At 36.3% G+C, this 18,175-nt stretch overlaps 1 long non-coding RNA gene across 3 annotated transcripts in view; it reads left to right on the top strand.

The window, feature by feature from the left end:
- LOC309843937 overlaps positions 1–18,175 on the top strand; it is a 138,348-nt gene that overhangs the window by 60,552 nt on the left and 59,621 nt on the right. For all 3 annotated transcript variants that reach the window (XR_014300423.1, XR_014300424.1, XR_014300425.1), the window contains exon 3: positions 13,509–13,610. This is a non-coding gene — a long non-coding RNA (uncharacterized lncRNA). The remainder of the gene's footprint in view (positions 1–13,508; positions 13,611–18,175) is intronic.

Below are 18,175 nucleotides of genomic sequence, written 5' to 3'. Positions count from 1 at the left end.
GACTGATCCACTAAGGCACTCTGCTGCCTTTTACCGTTTTAACATCTACATTCATTTAGTAGATACTTTTTAAGTTTTTTTTTTTTTTTAAGATTTTATTTATTTTTTTTGACAGAGAGAGACACAGCAGGAGAGGGAACAGAAGCTGGGAGAGTGGGAGAGGGAGAACAGGCTTCCTACTGAGGAGGGAGCCTGATGTGGTGCTTGATCCCAGAACCCTAGGATCATGATCTGAGCCAAAGGCAGATACTTAATGACTGAGACACCCAGGTGCCCCTATATTCATTTAGTAGATATTGTTCTATTCCTTTTTTCTTACTTTCTGTCAAAAGCATTAAGTGTCATATGGTTTTTAATTTTTCTTTAAGTTAAATGCATTAATCTTAGTAAGATCTGGGAGTATTGGAACAGTGCTTGAGATAAGTTGGATGTTTTATACTTAAGCATGGGAATCATGGTTTTGTAGTAATATTTTGTAGTAATACTTTGAGTTCTTGAAAGTTGATCAGTGATACTTATACCTTTCTCTTCTCTTAGTCAAATAACATGATCTTTCCTAATATTTTCTTTAAGTATGTAACATATATGTAGTTATGACATTATACATACTATCAGTATAAGCAGAATATGCATTATCAAAATGAATGAAAATAGACTGACATTTAGGACATTGGGGAGGGTATGTGTTTTGGTGAGTGCTGTGAAGTGTGTAAACCTGGTGATTCACAGACCTGTACCCCTGGGGATAAAAATATATGTTTATAAAAAATAAAAAATTATATTAAAAAAAAATAGACTGACATTTATCCCTAAATAACTCTCTGAACTAAATACATTTGTAATTCACAGACTCAAGTGATTAAATGAAAGTATCAATCTTTAATATATAAATAGATTATATTTTATATACAATACATAAGTAATCAACACATTTGTATTTTATATATGTTTTTACTCAGTTTTAGAATATAAAGGATGCCACAGAATTTAATCTTAAAATATAATTCTATCAGTTGAGGAAAAGTATATTTTTATTCACAAAAGGGAATCAAACTTTAAAAAAATGTTGCTATATACTGTCCCTTATCTAAGAGGACTTTGTTTATTTTGTTTGTTTGTTTGTTTGTTTTTTAGAGAAGTTGGGGTAACATTTTGCTATAAAACAATTGTTTAGACTGGTATTTTTATTTAGAGTGATTTATAATACAGAATAATTTTTCTTTACTATAAGAAGGTCTATGTCTTGTATTTTATATGTTTTATCTTGCTATAGAGAGATTTAAATCTATTTAGTTTGTTAATATTTTGAAGACTGGATTATGGCAGCCCCCTCATTTGGGTCTTACCAAATACTTTACGAAATTAATTCAGTTTGCATGGGAAGGATATAAGGACAGAGAAGGACTGTGAAAATTCTCAGTGAAGACTAGTAAAACTAGAATCATCATTTGTTCTGATTTATCTCAGTCTCCTTCAATATGGGAATATTAATGTTCTTTTTCTGTGTTCACTCCAAAATTATATTTTAAACATAAATCTAAGTGTAGATGTGGATAATTTCTTAGTTTTAAAGAGCAGGTCTGCATTTTCCATCTCAGACACCATGTTTATAAGAAATGTGGACAGTGCCACTTGAATAGAGGAATTTCTTAACTCCAAAATTTATGAGACTTCTGTCTATTAAGAGAAATATATGGAATTTTCTTTCCTTAAGACATGTTTTTATTGGGATAGCCTGTTTGCCATTGCTGCTTAAAACTGATCCCCAAAGAGTGAAATCTCAATGAATCATTGGATTGCTTGCCTTGGAGCAAGGCCAGGTGCAGTAAGTTTTCAAGATAAACAGTGCTCAGGCTGAAAGAATGGCACAGAAGACTTCTCAGGTGGAGTGTTCTCACTTCCCTTCCGGCATGTACTATATTACACAGTGTCTTACAGATAAGAATTGTGAGAAAGCCAGTGTGAAATAACTCTATTTCATGATACTTATTTTCTAGTTCTTTTATCAAAATGTTTATTGAAGAGTCCAAAGAACATGGCTTTGAATTCATTACCATTCATTGAATGAAGCCTATTTTCATGTTCATATCTACATTTTAAGAAGGGCCCTGATACCTGTTCTGTTTACTGCTATATTCTGATTCTTAGCACAGAGCCTTGCCCAGATCAGGTATTCAGTAAATATTGATTCAATATTTGTTGAGTGAGTGAATTCAGGTTCATATCAATTGAAATTTGATTATAAACATAAGGTGTAGGATGCTGTAAATGTTCTGCAGCCATATTATACCAGGCTGGAACTTTTGGTCTGTATAATTGGCCATGTTGATGTCTTCTGCATAATTGAACTATGCAGTTGATACATTCTTGTTCATTTGCTCATCCATTCATCTAAAAGATCTTTATTGACTACTTTGTTCATGATTGGCATTATGCTAAGAGTTAAGATACAGCAGTGAGATATATTGGGCCTCTGACATATCAGGATATATGAGGCTTTTTCCTTGTCCTCCTTGGTTTTGCCATTTTGCATTGAGTTTGAGGCAAGCCAAAAATATTTACAGTGAGGTCAATTATGTAGAGATTAAAATGGACAGAGTAGGGAGAAATTATGCATTGCTAAGTCATAAAAGAGACTTTGTAGAGGCAGCTAAGACTCAATGATAGGTGAGATTTCAGAAGGTAAAATTTGTGACAGAGAGCTCCCCAGTGCTGTATGATTGTGTGTGTGTGTGTGTGTGTGTGTGTGCATACGTGTGTGTGCACGTATGGACATGCATGCATTTGAATTTGAACGCTTGACGACTTGGCCTGAGGAATGGGCCAGAAAGAAAAAAATAAATAAATAAAGGGAAAAAAATGTGGCCCTTGAGAAATTATTGTTTTGGGGTTTGTTTTCTGTTCTGTTTTTGTTTTTGTTTTCATTTTTCCTTTTTGCCCAGGTCTGCACTTACTTTTACTTTTTGCCTATATCTGCTGAGATTAAAGACCCCTTAGGTGAGTGATTTCATCTTCGCATTCTACATTGTCTTTTGTCAGTATGTGTTCATGAGCAGGTTTCTAGAACTTACAATGGCAAACTTGTTCTAGTTGAGAGTGCAGCTGACTGGTATAATAATGCATTGTTTGGGAGACCACAATTAAAGCCATTCAGTTATTTCTGCTTTCTCCTATAACCAAAATTAACAATTAATCAGAATCTAGCTCAGTGTCTCTAAGTAAGATTATTTTAAGCACACAAGTATCTTTTAAAGCATAGAACAGAAATTAACTGAAGGTAACACTGTTGATTTTAAAGAGTTAATGTAGTAGCTAGCAAACCTCATATATTCCCTGAACTTTCAAATGATGGTGAAGTTTAATGTATTTGTTTAATTAAAAGGAATTAGTTTTACTAATACGTATGGGTCATTTGTTTTAGGAATCTTGTTAGCACTTTCTTTATTATTTAAAACTATAGTTCTTTTTTATGCTCCAGTGTTCTCCCAATATTCAGGAACCTATGTGCAAAGTGAGTTGATCTGTAACAGGTACTGTAAGGGATGATGGGTGGATCTGGTACAGTCTGTATAGCTTATGGACTTAATGGAAACCTTACATGCACACGTTCAGTGCTTACCTTCCATGGGTTCTGTATGGGCGAATTTGCCTACTTAGTAAAAGTTTTTGTAAGCCCCAAATCGGTATTTGCAGTGCTTCTGTAGTCAGTCACAGACATGCGGAAAGCAGTGAAAAATTCTCAGTTGCCCAACACAGAAGCCCATCTGAGGTCCATCTAGGTGATGCTCTGCTGTCTTGTTTGAACTCTCATACTGTAAACAGGGGCACAGTCAGTATGGTGCCACATTTTTCACATTTTTTTGTGTGTTTTTTATTGGTGATTGTGCTGTTTGAAATGCCCACCAAGCATAGTGCTAAAGTGTTGTCTAGTCCTAAGCATAAGAAGGCTGTGATGCACCTTACAGAGAAAATATATGTGTTAGTTAGACAAGTGTCATTTTGGTTGTAGGTTCAATGTTAACGAACCAACTACATGTATTTAAATGTGGTTTCCTTAAACGCAAACATACATAAAACGAAGCTATGTATTGATTGGTTGTTGAAAATGTTGTGTCTAGGGAGATTCAAGGGAACCTACCTTGTATTCCCCCTAGGCATAATGGTTCAGTATTCACTAGTTCAGTTTCATTGGGGACTATATAGAACACAACTACAGTGAGTAACAAGGTTTGATGTACTTATTTTTTCTGGGGCAAAGGACCATAGTACTCATTTGATTCTCAGTGGGGCCTCTGATCCCCTCAAAGGGTCAAAACTCAAAGGAGTCCTTCTCATTCTAAAATTCTCAGACTCCTGGGCATGTGATGTAGAAAGCAGAGGTAGTATACTGGCTGAAGTATTGAAGAAAGAGAGCAACACAGAAACCCCAAAACCAGAGACTCACATCTCCACCTTACCCTTTATACATTTATGAGTAATCTCACCATTACTGTTTATTGCCATCAGATAGAACTAGTTTGAATCCCAGTTTTCCGGATTTCTAACTTTGTGATCTTGAGCAAGAATTCTTAACCTTTGAAGTTTCAGTTTTCTTATATGTAAAGTAAATGCAATAATACCCACCTTGTAGGGTTATTTTAAAGTTTAAATTAGATGATGGGTTTAAAGAACCATGTAAAGTATCTGGGAACAGTCAAAATCATTATTGTAAATGTTATTATAGTATGCACTTTACACTTGATAGATATTTGTTAATTCCTATCTTTTTCTCCTTCCAACTTGGGATTAGTATGAGATCCATTTTCTAACACCTTGATGAATTAGTGAATTCACTATGGAATTGCCTTTCCTGCAGTAACTAGTGGAGAAAGTAGGACATCGTCTCAGGGCCTCTCGTTTTCTTCCCACTCATTCCTCTGGTTTGGTTCTCTACGGTAGTGATGATGGATGCCTGGAGCTCTGTGGGCACTGATGAGGAACAGTCAGCTGTGTTTGGGTTATGAGGGGAATCACCTGCCTCCAGTTCCTGACTAGAGGAGAAGGGCTCATGCATCACAGCTCTCCCAGGTGCCTGTCTCCCTGAGAGAAGATCTGGTTGACTCCAGCAGTTCAGAGGCTCTGTGAATGACACCCAAGTGCCCTCTTCACATCTACCTCAAGGGGACTCTTAGGATTTTACTTTCCTAATTTGAAAACCTGAAACCTCATTTCTTCTCAGGAATCTCTTAGACTAACCATTTCCCTTAGCCTCTCAGAATTCCCCCGACTTATCTTAAATATGTGAAATAACATAAGTATGGTGACACATCATTGAAGAATGAGCTGTTCTACATTAATGGATTTTCCAGGTGAAATTGGCCCCTTGCTGTGTTTTGCTTTAATAATTTCATAGAAATAGTTATAAGTTGTATTAGACATTCTTTTGACTTCTTAGTTGTGTTTATATAAAGTGGGTAATTTACACTTTCCTTGATTAATCATGAATCAACTGCTGTGTTATGTTATAGGACATAGCAACTCCCTCAGAGCAGCTAACACAAATAGATGAATTGTCCACATATATTAATAATCCCAGTTTGGTTTTTTTGTGATTTTTTTAATGTTGTTGGAGTTTTGTTACTAGGTGACATAGGTAGGTGAGTAATGCCACCATAGTTCATATTCAAGAATGAGTTATGGTATAAATAATAACTTCTGGTATTTACATACTAGCACAACCCCAATTGTTTGTATCCATATTAGTTACTAAATATATTTATATCATTTATTTATTATGATTATAAAGTATTATAGTACATTATGTAGTACATCAGATGTTTATATTTAATACGTTAATATAACATATTTGAATGGATTTAAATATACACAGTACTTCCGGATGTATTTTCCCCTTTCTTCTATGAAATCTTGCTTGAGATTTCAAGCAAATTCTTCAAATTTCTCTGAAGAAACCTTGAGATGAGCCTATGAAATAGTCCTAGGATGTTTTGTGGTCCAAGATAAAACTTGTTATAGAGGAGTTTGTAAACCTAAGGTAGCCCCACATTACAACAAATTGGATGTTTCAGTCATAATTATGTCTTTTTGGAGTACAGTGTTTATGTAGCAATTCCTGTCTTGTTCCAGACCTCTGAAGTTGACTCTTGGGCACTGTGATATCCTGTGTAGTGGTCACATTATATCCAAGGGCTAATAGAACGACCTCTTTAGTCCTGGCAAAATTAATCTACTGTCTGCAACATAATCTAACTCAATTGAAAAAAAGAAAAAGAAAGAAAGAAAGAAAGAAAGAAAAGAGAAGAACCAGAATGTAAAGAAAAAAACAGTAGGCTTTTTCCTTTCCAGTGTCTCTTTTGCCCTGGGTGGAAATGACCCAATTCAGAGCCCCTGCACTTATTTATTTACTTTGGAGTGCTTGAAGGGGTGAGTGAAGCTGGGCCCTGTAGTCAGCTCTCAGTTCTCTCTATCTACAACACCCAAATTGGCGGTCTCTGCATAATCTGAAAACTACACATTCAGTAAAATAGAGACAAAGAAATGAAGTTGCTATGAAATGAAATGACTGTCACAAAAGGAGAGATCAAATGTGAGAGAAGGCACATTTAATGTAAAAAACACAACTGGGGTGCTGTTCTTTTTCAAAGCAGCCTAAGTGGAGAGTGCAAATGTAATGCATGGTAATGAAGGTGCCCAATTTTGGAAAGTGGTTTTTAAAATGCTGCAGCAGAATGCCATCTAGAGTCTCTTAGGAAAAAGCCAAATCTCATCAGGGACCTTTTCAAGCATCATTTTCTCCTTTTAAATGACTTGGCATAGCATTCTATTATTCATTATTTTTGACCGCTTGCAAAAGGAACAAAAGATCTGTTATTAGTGATTTGTCAGTTGTTGCAAGACTTAGTCTAGGTACTTACAGAGCTCTTTGCTTCATGTTTATTTTGTTGTATGAAATTGTATGATCTAAGGGATTTCATAGCCCCCTGATTCTCCACTTAGACAGTCTCTTCTCAAGTGATTAGTTTGGAAGAAATGACTGACTCCAGATACCAGCCCTCTGAGCACATTGAAATTTCTCTGAAGAAACCTTCTTTCTTCACACAGGAGATTTGGGGGATAAAGACAGCTTTTCTCTTTGATTATTTGTGTATAGATTCCTTCCTTTTATCAGGTGAAAACATAGCCTTCTAAGGGTACAATTACGAAGATCGTGTTATTAATGTGGTCATTTTCAACTACTGAGCACCTCACTGCTCACCGTTGGATGTGTTGTGTAGTTGATGCTATGGTACTACTTTTCTAAAGTCCCCAAATTTGTAGCTAGGGGTGGTAGACCTGTAGGGAAAATAGAATATGACAAATGACATGAGAGATATAAAGGCTACTATGCTGTAGGGCAGAGGAGGAGGAAGAAATCTGGTTCACGAGGCAATAAGACACCAGTAGTATTCCGTGAAAGAAATGCCATGTGTAGGGGCGCCTGGGTGGCTCAGTGGGTTAAAGCCTCTGCCTTCTGCTCAGGTCATGATCCCAGGGTCCTGGGATCGAGCCCCGCGTCGGGCTCTCTGCTCTGCGGGGAACCTGCTTTCTCCCCTCGCTCTGCTTGCCTCTCTGCCTACTTGTGATTTCTCTCTCTATGTGAAATAAATAAAATAATTTAAAAAAAAAAGAAATGCCATGTGTAAAGAGGATGAGTATAATGTTGACATGCAGAAATTGTAAGGGATTTATAGATGGCATGAAGAGTGTAAGTAGAGTAACAAAGAGAAGAGAATGTGTTTGTCCAGAAGCTTAAATATCAGAAACATCTAATGCATAGTGTCTTAAAAGGTTTTTAATCGACCTTCTTTCTAACCACACGCACTTCTGTGGTTCATGTGATGGTGACTTTTGTAGCTGGGGAGAACTGTTTGATGGCACTGTGTAGATGTAACGAATTCTTAAAAATTATATACAGTGGCTTTCATCTGAATATACTAACAACAGTAGTATCACATCATATTTCATGGTATATCCTGGTTGTGATTATTCTTGGTCATTTGTCTGATGTATAAAAACCCCTTTGAAGCACTGAATTGTAACTGTGCTTATATATATTTACATACCATTTATAATGAAACAAAAAATTGATGCACTACATACAGAATATTTTCAGCCTGAATCAAGTCTGTTATTTTATTTTTTAAAGATCTTACTTATTTATTGGGGTGGGCAGAGGAAGTGGCAGAGGGAGAGGGAGACCCTGAAATCATGACCTGAGCTGAAGGCAGACGCTTAACTGACTGAGCCACTTAGGTTCCCTTCAAGTCTATTACTTTAAATCACGTTATTTTGGAGTTGAGATTTCTGTATCCTCAAAGCATCATTATTTCTAAGTGGATTTGAGATAAAAAGTATTCTATTGTAATATAGTAGAGGTTGAGTTGAAAAAGAAAACAACACAAGAAAAACCAGAAAGCTATCCTTTTGGGTGGTGTTAGAAAATATTTGCAGAGAAATAGAGTAGGTATGCAGGTATAAGGATAAGATTAAATTTGCAATGAAAAATAATACAGGAAAATACTTATTTCAGAAAGGAAAGTTTCTGTAAGAATGTATAGGATGTAGCATATGTTGTCTTTCAGCCATCTTTCCTCTGAACCTGAATGTTTTCAAGGCTAGTTTATAGAGTGGAATGAGTTTTATGAAGAGTTTAAACTGCTCAACATTTTTCAGGAAACAATTTGAGTTTAAGTGACCTGCTCTTCTCTTTTCTGGAGGGAAGGGAAAGAGGGAGAGTTGGAGGAACAGAGAGTTAATATGGAGCATCCATTTTGGGCAGTTTCATGGCAGTCCCCACCATCTCTTTCCAGTCCTCTGGCTTTGAGCAAGTTACTTAAATTCTCTACAAATCTATTTCCTCATCTGAAAAATGGAGATAAAATGCTGTGTGATAATTGTGATAATGAGAAATGCATTGTGACAATCAAATGTGATCATGTAACGTGTGTAGTTCTACATCTACTGCATGTTACCAGCCCACTGCAGGCATTTATTGCATATCTTCTATAAGCAGGGCAACTTTAACTTACGCCTCTTACTTCATCTTCCTAACAATCCTGTGACCAATACTAAGACTTTCAATTTACAGATAAAAATCTTGAAACGTAAGGGAATAAAAGTGGTTCATAAAAATTTTAAACAAACCTGAGAGTAATAGCCAGGAGTTCAATGTAGATGTGACAGTTCCAAGCCTGCAAAACCCTCTTACATTAAATTGAATCATTCCCTCCCTCTCTCTTCTCTCCATCCCCCTTTCCTCCTCCTTGCAGTTCCACTCTCTTCAAGGTAAAGCCTTTGTTTTAAAAAGTTCATAATAAGAGCATACAAATGGAATGAAATAATATTTTCATTTCAGTAAATTGAAGTAAATGTGATGATGTCATTCTATCTCCAAATACCATCAATTCCCTTCAAAAATATATCCTGTTTTTAATTTTTTTTTAAAAAAAGTATACTTAAATAATAGATAATAATTATAAAATACAGGAAGTAGAAATAAATATAAATTTCCTGAATGCTTAATATTCAAACACAATCACAAATAACATTTTGGTTCGTATCTTCAATTCATTGCTCTCTGTATATTACTTTTTCCTCTGATAGCAGTATTATATCACAGTTTGGTTTATAATATGCTATTTTTTAAAATTTTTTATTTTTTATAAGCATATATTTTTATCCCCAGGGGTGTGAAGTGTGTAAACCTGGCAATTCACAGACCTGTACCCCTGGGTATAATATGCTATTTTTAATTAATTATCACTCAAAAATATCTTTCCAAATTGGTTAATGTATGTCTACATAATCATTTCTATCAGCTACATAGGTAGCTGATTAAAATAACCCTTATTAGATATTGTTTCTGATTTTTTACTTTTATGAACTATAGACTCTTGCATATATACCTTTGTGTGCTTGGCCAATTACATCCTTAGGATAATTCCTTAGGAGTAAAACATTTGAGCTGGTGTTTATACACTTCTGTGTTTCTTAATATATAATACCAAATTCCCTCCCTTAAGGAAAGGAGCAATTTTCACTCCCTTCAGCAGTGTATGAAAATGTCCGTTTCCACACTCCTACACTAATGGTTATCATGCCTTTTAATCTTTGAGAGCTCCATTAGACCAAAAAAAAGTGACTTTATTGCTTTTCTTTGCATTCCTGTGTCTACCCATTCTATAAAATAATAACATTTCTAAGACTACTATCTAAACAGAATGTAAACTTCCCCTTAGGTCAATGACAATGTCTCCACATACTTAAATATTTATATTCTCCATTCTTCTGAAATAAAGTAAATCTCCAAAGAGGCATTTGAGACACTACTTGGCAGAAAATCATGGATTAACAGTATATAACCTTATTAAGAAAATCCTTGAATTTTATTTTCAAACTTCATGTTCATTGTTTTCAGAACTCATCTGCTAAGTCAACCTAGTCCTAACTGGGAATGAAAAACAGTCCTCTAGATAGATTCTTAAAACAGAGGAAAGAAAAAGATTATGGCAGTGAAGTCTTGGCAGCAACTAACTTTTTTGTCTGGCTTAGACTTCAGCCTCATTCAATCTTTCTCCCTCTGTGGTTAGTGCCAGAGTAGCCAAAACAAAAACAAAATCCCTAAACAATATACAGTTATTGCTTTATGTCATTCAAAATTCATATCATATTTTCCTATAAAGAAAAGGACTGGTTTAGTATTGTCTTTCATATACTCTAGACCAGTTTGCAAAATGATTATACCTCAGTGTCTGTGATGCATCATTTATACACACACATGCACATACACAAACACTCATACACATCTCACTAGTTGCTGAAAAATAATGGCACCAGGCATCACTAAGAAGATAATGTCTTTAGGTTCTGCTAATTCCTTAAACAATCATCCTCAGTTTGGAAACTGAGCAAGTCTAAACTATGTTTGGCTTCACATGATTTTCCATTTAATTTTACCCTTATTCTGTATTATTTAAACTGTCATGTAATTTCAAATTCCATATCAAAAATGAATTTATATTTGAATCAACAGCCCTTTATTTATTAAGTAGTGGCACATACTGTTGAAAAAGACTTCCTTAAAGTAAGAAGTTTCATTTAGCTAAATGCAAGTAAAGCAAAATAGTCAACTCAAATCTGTGATTAGAGCTTGGGATTTCACATTATCTAAGAGTGTTCCTTGACTAAACCAGACACATTTTAATGATCGGTCAAACCAGGTTCCAGAGAAGGGTGTTTCTCTGTTATTAAAAGGAAGATGACAATGTGCGAAAGGAATCCATCAAAATCCTTGAGGAGAACACAGGCAGCAACCTCTTCGACCTCTGCCGCAGCAACATCTTCCTAGGAACAACGCAAAAGGCAAGGGAAGCAAGGGAAAAAATGAACTATTGGGATTTCATCAAGATCAAAAGCTTTTGCACAGCAAAGGAAACAGTTAACAAAATCAAAAGACAACTGACAGAATGGGAGAAGATATTTGCAAACGACATATCAGATAAAGGACTAGTGTCCAGAATCTATAAAGAACTTAGCAAACTCAACACCCAAAGAACAAATAATCCAATCAAGAAATGGGCAGAGGACATGAACAGACATTTCTGCAAAGAAGACATCCAGATGGCCAACAGACACATGAAAAAGTGCTCCATATCACTCGGCATCAGGGAAATACAAATCAAAACCACAATGAGATATCACCTCACACCAGTCAGAATGGCTAAAATCAACAAGTCAGGAAATGACAGATGCTGGCGAGGATGTGGAGAAAGGGGAACCCTCCTACACTGTTGGTGGGAATGCAAGCTGGTGCAGCCACTCTGGAAAACAGCATGGAGGTTCCTCAGAATGTTGAAAATAGAACTGCCCTATGACCCAGCAATTGCACTATTGGGTATTTACCCTAAAGATACAAATGTAGTGATCCAAAGGGGCACATGCACCCGAATGTTTATAGCAGCAATGTCCACAATAGCCAAACTATGGAAAGAACCTAGATGTCCATCCACAGATGAATGGATCAAGAAGATGTGGTATATATACACAATGGAATACTATGCAGCCATCAAAAGAAATGAAATCTTGCCATTTGCGACAACATGGATGGAACTAGAGCGTATCATGCTTAGCGAAATAAGTCAAGCAGAGAAAGACAACTATCATATGATCTCCCTGATATGAGGAAGTGGTGATGCAACATGGAGGCTTAAGTGGGTAGGAGAAGAATCAATGAAACAAGATGGGATTGGGAGGGAGACAAACCATAAGTGACTCTTAATCTCACAAAACAAACTGAGGGCTGCTGGGGGGAGGGGGTTTGGGAGAAGGGGGTGGGATTATGGACATTGGGGAGGGTATGTGCTTTGGTGAGTGCTGTGAAGTGTGTAAACCTGGTGATTCATAGACCTGTACCCCTGGGGATAAAAATATATGTTTATAAAAAAAAAAAAAAAAAGAAAGGACAAATACCCAACTTTTGTAGCAGCATGGACAGGACTGGAAGAGATTATTATGCTGAGTGAAATAAGTCAAGCAGAGAGAGTCAATTATCATATGGTTTCACTTATTTGTGGAACATAACAAATAGCATGGAGGACATGGGGAGTTAGAGAGGAGAAGGGAGTTGGGGGAAATTGGAAGAGGAGGTGAACCATGAGAGACTATGGACTCTGAAAAACAATCTGAGGATTTTGAAGGGATGGGGGGTGGGAGTTTGGGGTACTAGGTGGTGGGTATTATAAAGGGCACGAATTGCATGGAGCACTGGGTGTGGTGAAAAATAATGAATACTGTTATGCTGAAAATAAAAAATAAATTAAAAAAAAAAAAAAAGGAAGATGAATGATTAAATTGCCATTGGAACATCACAGAATCCATAATAAAGTTCATTTCATGTACTGATCATAGGGAACTTGATCTTACATTCTGTGGTGCTTTGAATCTTGTAAAGGTTGACTGTAAAGTGAAATTCATTCAACAACCTCTGGCATCATGTCCTGGGAACAAGGTTGCTAAAGTGTTTGTGAATTACCCAAAAAGAAGCAGAATATGAGTGCAATGACAGATGTTGGTGATTTGTCCTTGTTTTTAATTCATAAAAAAGACACCTCTACCAAATGCCAATGTGAATGTTCAAAATGAACTTGAGGAACCGTACAATATGTTCACTGTAAAAGAATCAAGAATTATAAAACACTTAGGAGTTATGAAGGAAAAAAAATAACATAAATTTTCAGTGATGCACCAGATTCACTGAAGAATCTAAGAAAGGGGAAAAATAATAAGAGCTAACGTTTGTATTGTACTTATTACGTGCCAAATACTGTTTTAAGTGCTTTGTATGAATTAATTTTTCAGTCTCCCAAACAGCCCCAGGAGGTGGCTATTTTATTTTTTTAAGATAGTGGTAAAACAGAAGTCATACAACTAGTAAGTGGCAGAGCTATAATTTGAATTTTCTTTTGACTCAGGATGGTACTTCCAGATGACCCAGTGACAATGGAGCACTGCCAAGTAAACCCCAAGAAAATGTACAGACTCAACGTGAAGTTTTGTTGGCTTCTGAGAAAGTGGTAAGTTTGTAGATATCATCACATAACTAAATGTATCCTTAAGAACTAATGTGTTAGCTAGGCATTTGGGAAAGAAACTGCACTAGTATCTAAGGTAAGTCTACCACTAAGTCTCTGTGAATCGTGGGTCTGAACCTGTCATTTTCTGGGGGTCAGTTTCCTCATTTGTAAAGCATTAGAGCTGGGTGACATGTTCAAAAATAGATTCTATAATTCAGACAGCTAAACACATCGTGGTTTGGTGGAGAAATCTTTCTATAAAGACCCCGCAAAGAACATAATGGTAGTATTTATTCAGTGAAGGAACTTGACCAATATTTGGAGATCTGTCAACATTTTTGCCTCCTCTAAATTTTTCATCTATGAAACAGATTAAGGCAGAAAGGAAAGTGGCAATTGGGGGTTCAGGATAAGTAGAGCAAACCTTTCTTGTTTGTCTTGGGGATAAGCTTTAACACTGAGGAAGAGGGTGTTGACAGTGGCAACAGATGACATATTCCTATCTGAAATTTAGATCAAATGATTCAATCCTTCAGAGCATTCCCAAACAATGGCTGTTCCAGCAGCGTGAATCTGCAAACAGAGCCCAGCAGTTAATTTCAGTCAGCCGGCCAGTATTGCTGCTCCAATCTTAGATTTACAGAGTTGTTTTTGATGAAGACAATAAAAGCCTCCTTTCCCTCCTGTGTTGTGTTATGCTCTGATACTTTATCAGAGCCCACAGACAGAGTGTTGTTCCTTAACCATATATAAAATGGAGCAGTCTCACAAATCATGCTTTAATATTGCACTGTGGAAACACCAAGGTTAAAAGGTAAATCTGTGGTGTAACCATATTGATTAATTGATGTAAGAAAGGTCAGGCTAATCTTCATATTGCTTGAAAGACTAGTTCTACATGGCAGGTTTGTTGAAGATAGGAATTCGTTGAAATGGTTCCTGTGTAAAAAGATAGGGGGAAAAAAAGTGTATTCTTAATTCAGAGAAAGTAGAGGAAATCTCATCAAATGATCACTTAGAGAAAGGTTAGTGAGAGGAGCCCTGATGCAAAGAAAATGGGGAAATCTCTTCAAGCACTCACTCAGAAGGTTAAAGCACTAAAACTGGGACTAGAAGGTAGAAGTTATTTAGATTTTCCTATATTTCTTTTAAAGATTTTATTTATTTATTTGAGAGAGAGAAAGTAATGAGAGAGGAAGCAGGAGTGGGGGTGAGGAGCAGAGGAAGGAGCAGAGGGAGAAGCAGACTCCCCACTGAACAGGGATCCCTGATGTGATGTGGGTCTCAGATCCCAGGACCTGAGATCATGACCTGAACCAAAGGCAGACACTAACCTACTGAGCCATGAGGTGCCCCAGTTGCCCTGTATTGTTACTAGGCTTTGTTGGAAACACCTTGACAAATAAAACAGTCATAGAAGAAGCAAAGGCAGTGATTTTAGATAAGAGCCTTAGCCCTGTCCCAAGAAGACTAGAAAAGAGAGCTTCATACTCTTTTTTCCAACAAGACAGATCTATTGAAGCAGGAGGCTTGACTTCTGTGCCCCTCTGGTCCCACCCAGGGTAAAACGGACACATATATCTCCCACAAGATGGCTTCCATATCTCCAGAGCATGGTGGGAAGAGGGAATTATCCCCTCCATGCAAAGATGCGCAGACATGTAAAGAGCAGCTTGCTCGAACCAACTTTTGGAGCAAGAGAGATAATGGGTTTGAGAATTAAAATTTAGAAAAAAACTGAGAAAACAGAATGATACAAATACAAATGAGGAAGGACTAGGGGCTAAATCTGTAAGTGTGGAGAGTGAAAAAGAAATCTAAGGAACAGGAGGACAGGATGCTGACCCTGATTACAGCACTGTTGAGTGAAAAGAAGAGCCTGGGTCAGGAGAGGATGGACATGGGAGTGACTGTTGGAAAAATTTTCTCATTATGCTCATACCTGAAATGAACCTGAATAGGCCAGGCTCTGATACAGTCATAGGCACACCCAGAAACTTCAGAGGTTACTGTAATAAAAATTTATTTTTGGCTCATGTAAAGTCCGTGTAGCTGGGTCTTGCATCCTACAGCTACAGCCTTGGACCATGTGCTCTCACCACAGCAATGGAATGCCTCGAGGATCCATTAGATGTTTTGAAGGACAGATCTGGAAGTAGATTACATTATCTTATATACCACTATCCTGGATGCAATCACAAAGCCACAAGAGAGAACTGAGAAATATGACTTAAAATATTACTTCTCTAGGTTTAACTTAGAACATTAGGTATTTAAGGTCTTCATGAAGAAAAATTTCCAAAGACTGCATTGTTAAATATTGGAAGGAGTTACAATGGAATATTTGGAGAACTCTATTGCTATTCTCTCTGACACAGGATAGAATATTAGACTCATTTTTCTATAAGATCTACTCTTTATGTAATTTTATGCTTCTACAACTGTATAAGCTTTTTATTTGCAGGGAAAACATGAAAAGTAAACTAGGTATTTGGCATTATTTTCTTATCAAATTAATTTAATTATCCTTTTACTCACTAACTATGGCTACTTCCTATAATAGGTAGTAAAACTTTTATGTTAAGCACACACATACAAAAAAGGATGGAATCTGAAATTAAATATATTTTATTTACAAATTTATCCATTGTGTAGCCTAAGGTCAATCTTATTAATAATGAATATGTGAAGACATAAATCATAATTTGACACTAATCCGTATCTAAAATATAAGATCTAACCTTAACATCATAGTCACTGGAATTCTGATAGGTCGTATGTTACACATTTTGCATTTTTGTGTTATTGGCTTCAATATATGTTAATAGATGGTAATTATATGCTTTTCATTTGGACAGCCCTTATCCAAAAACAATTTAATATTCGCACATCTAATGGGTCATGCACGGCTATTGATCATTTGGATCACAGTGCAATTTGAACTGCTGCTGGTTAAATCAGAAATTGTAATCATGGAAAAAGATAAATTACAAGGTCTCTGCAGATCAGTTTTGTTTTCAGATTAGATGTGCTCTTATATAGGAAACACCAAATAGGGGAGGTTAGGGAAGATCTGTAGTATTGTTATTAATGTGAGTTTTCTAAGAAACACATCCAGAGATCTTCTGTACCCTTACTACCATTGCATCGTGAATGTGAAATTTATAGGGAACGACATATTATTACAGTAAAGATATTGACAAACATCCATAAATTATTTGTGAATTACAAGTCTAAGGACTAAAGGCCAAAAAAATGTTTATTTTGTAAATACACATTTTGCTGTAGTAAATCAAATACTCTACTATTAAAGTTATAAAGTTTTTAATATATAGCAATTTTGTCTATACTAGAGGACATCTCAGTGAAGATTAATTTGGATGAAACAAACCTATGGTGACTTCAATATTAAAAGGATTTTTATCTTTGCCTTAAAAAAGCTCTTTTTCAGGGCACCTGGATGGCTCAGTTCATTAAGAGTCCAACTCTCAATTTAGGCTCAGATCATGAAATCAAGCCCCGTGTTGGGCTTTGTGCTGAGTGTGGAGCCTGCTTGGGATTCTCTGTATCCCTCGCCCTCTGCCCCTCCCCAACTGCTCTTGCACATGTGTACTCTCTCTTTCTCTCTCTCTTAAAAAACAAAATTCTTTTCTTTGGGTCTATAAAAGAAATACATTCTCATTTAAAAAAATTAGAAAATTTAACTGTTCCTTTGCTGTGCAAAAGCTTTTGATCTTGATGAAATCCCAATAGTTCGTTTTTGCCCTTGCTTCTCTTGCCTTTGGCGATGTTCCTAGGAAGATGTTGCTGCGGCTGAGGTCGAAGAGGTTGCTGCCCGTGTTCTCCTCAAGGATTTTAATGGATTCCTTTCACACATTGAGGTCCTTCATTCATTTTGAGTCTATTTTCGTGTGTGGTGTAAGGAAATGGTCCAATTTCATTTTTCTGCATGTGGCTGTCCAATTTTCCCAACACCATTTATTGAAGAGGCTGTCTTTTTTCCATTGGATATTCTTTCCTGCTTTGTCGAAGATTAGTTGACCATAGAGTTGAGGATCTATTTCTGGGCTCTCTATTCAGTTCCCTTGATCTATGTGTTTGTTTTTGTGCCAGTACCATGCTGTCTTGATGATGACAGCTTTGTAATAGAGCTTGAAGTCCGGAATTGTGATGCCACCAACTTTGGCTTTCTTTTTCAATATCCCTTTGGCTATTCGAGGTCTTTTCTGGTTCCATATAAATTTTAGAATTATTCATTCCATTTCCTTGAAAAAGATGGATGGTACTTTGATAGGAATTGCATTAAATGTGTAGATTGCTTTAGGTAGCATAGACATTTTCACAATATTTATTCTTCCAATCCAGGAGCATGGAACATTTTTCCATTTCTCTGTGTCTTCCTCAATTTCTTTCATGAGTACTTTATAGTTTTCTGAGTATAGATTCTGTGCCTCTTTGGTTAGGTTTATTCCTAGGTATCTTATGGTTTGGGGTGCAATTATAAATGGGATTGACTCCTTAATTTCTCTTTCTTCTGTCTTGTGTTGGTGTAGAGAAATGCAACT

The sequence above is a fragment of the Mustela nivalis genome (assembly GCF_964662115.1).
Source record: "Mustela nivalis genome assembly, chromosome: 11".
NCBI lineage: Eukaryota > Metazoa > Chordata > Mammalia > Carnivora > Mustelidae > Mustela > Mustela nivalis.
This window is presented reverse-complemented; position numbering and strand designations above follow the sequence as displayed.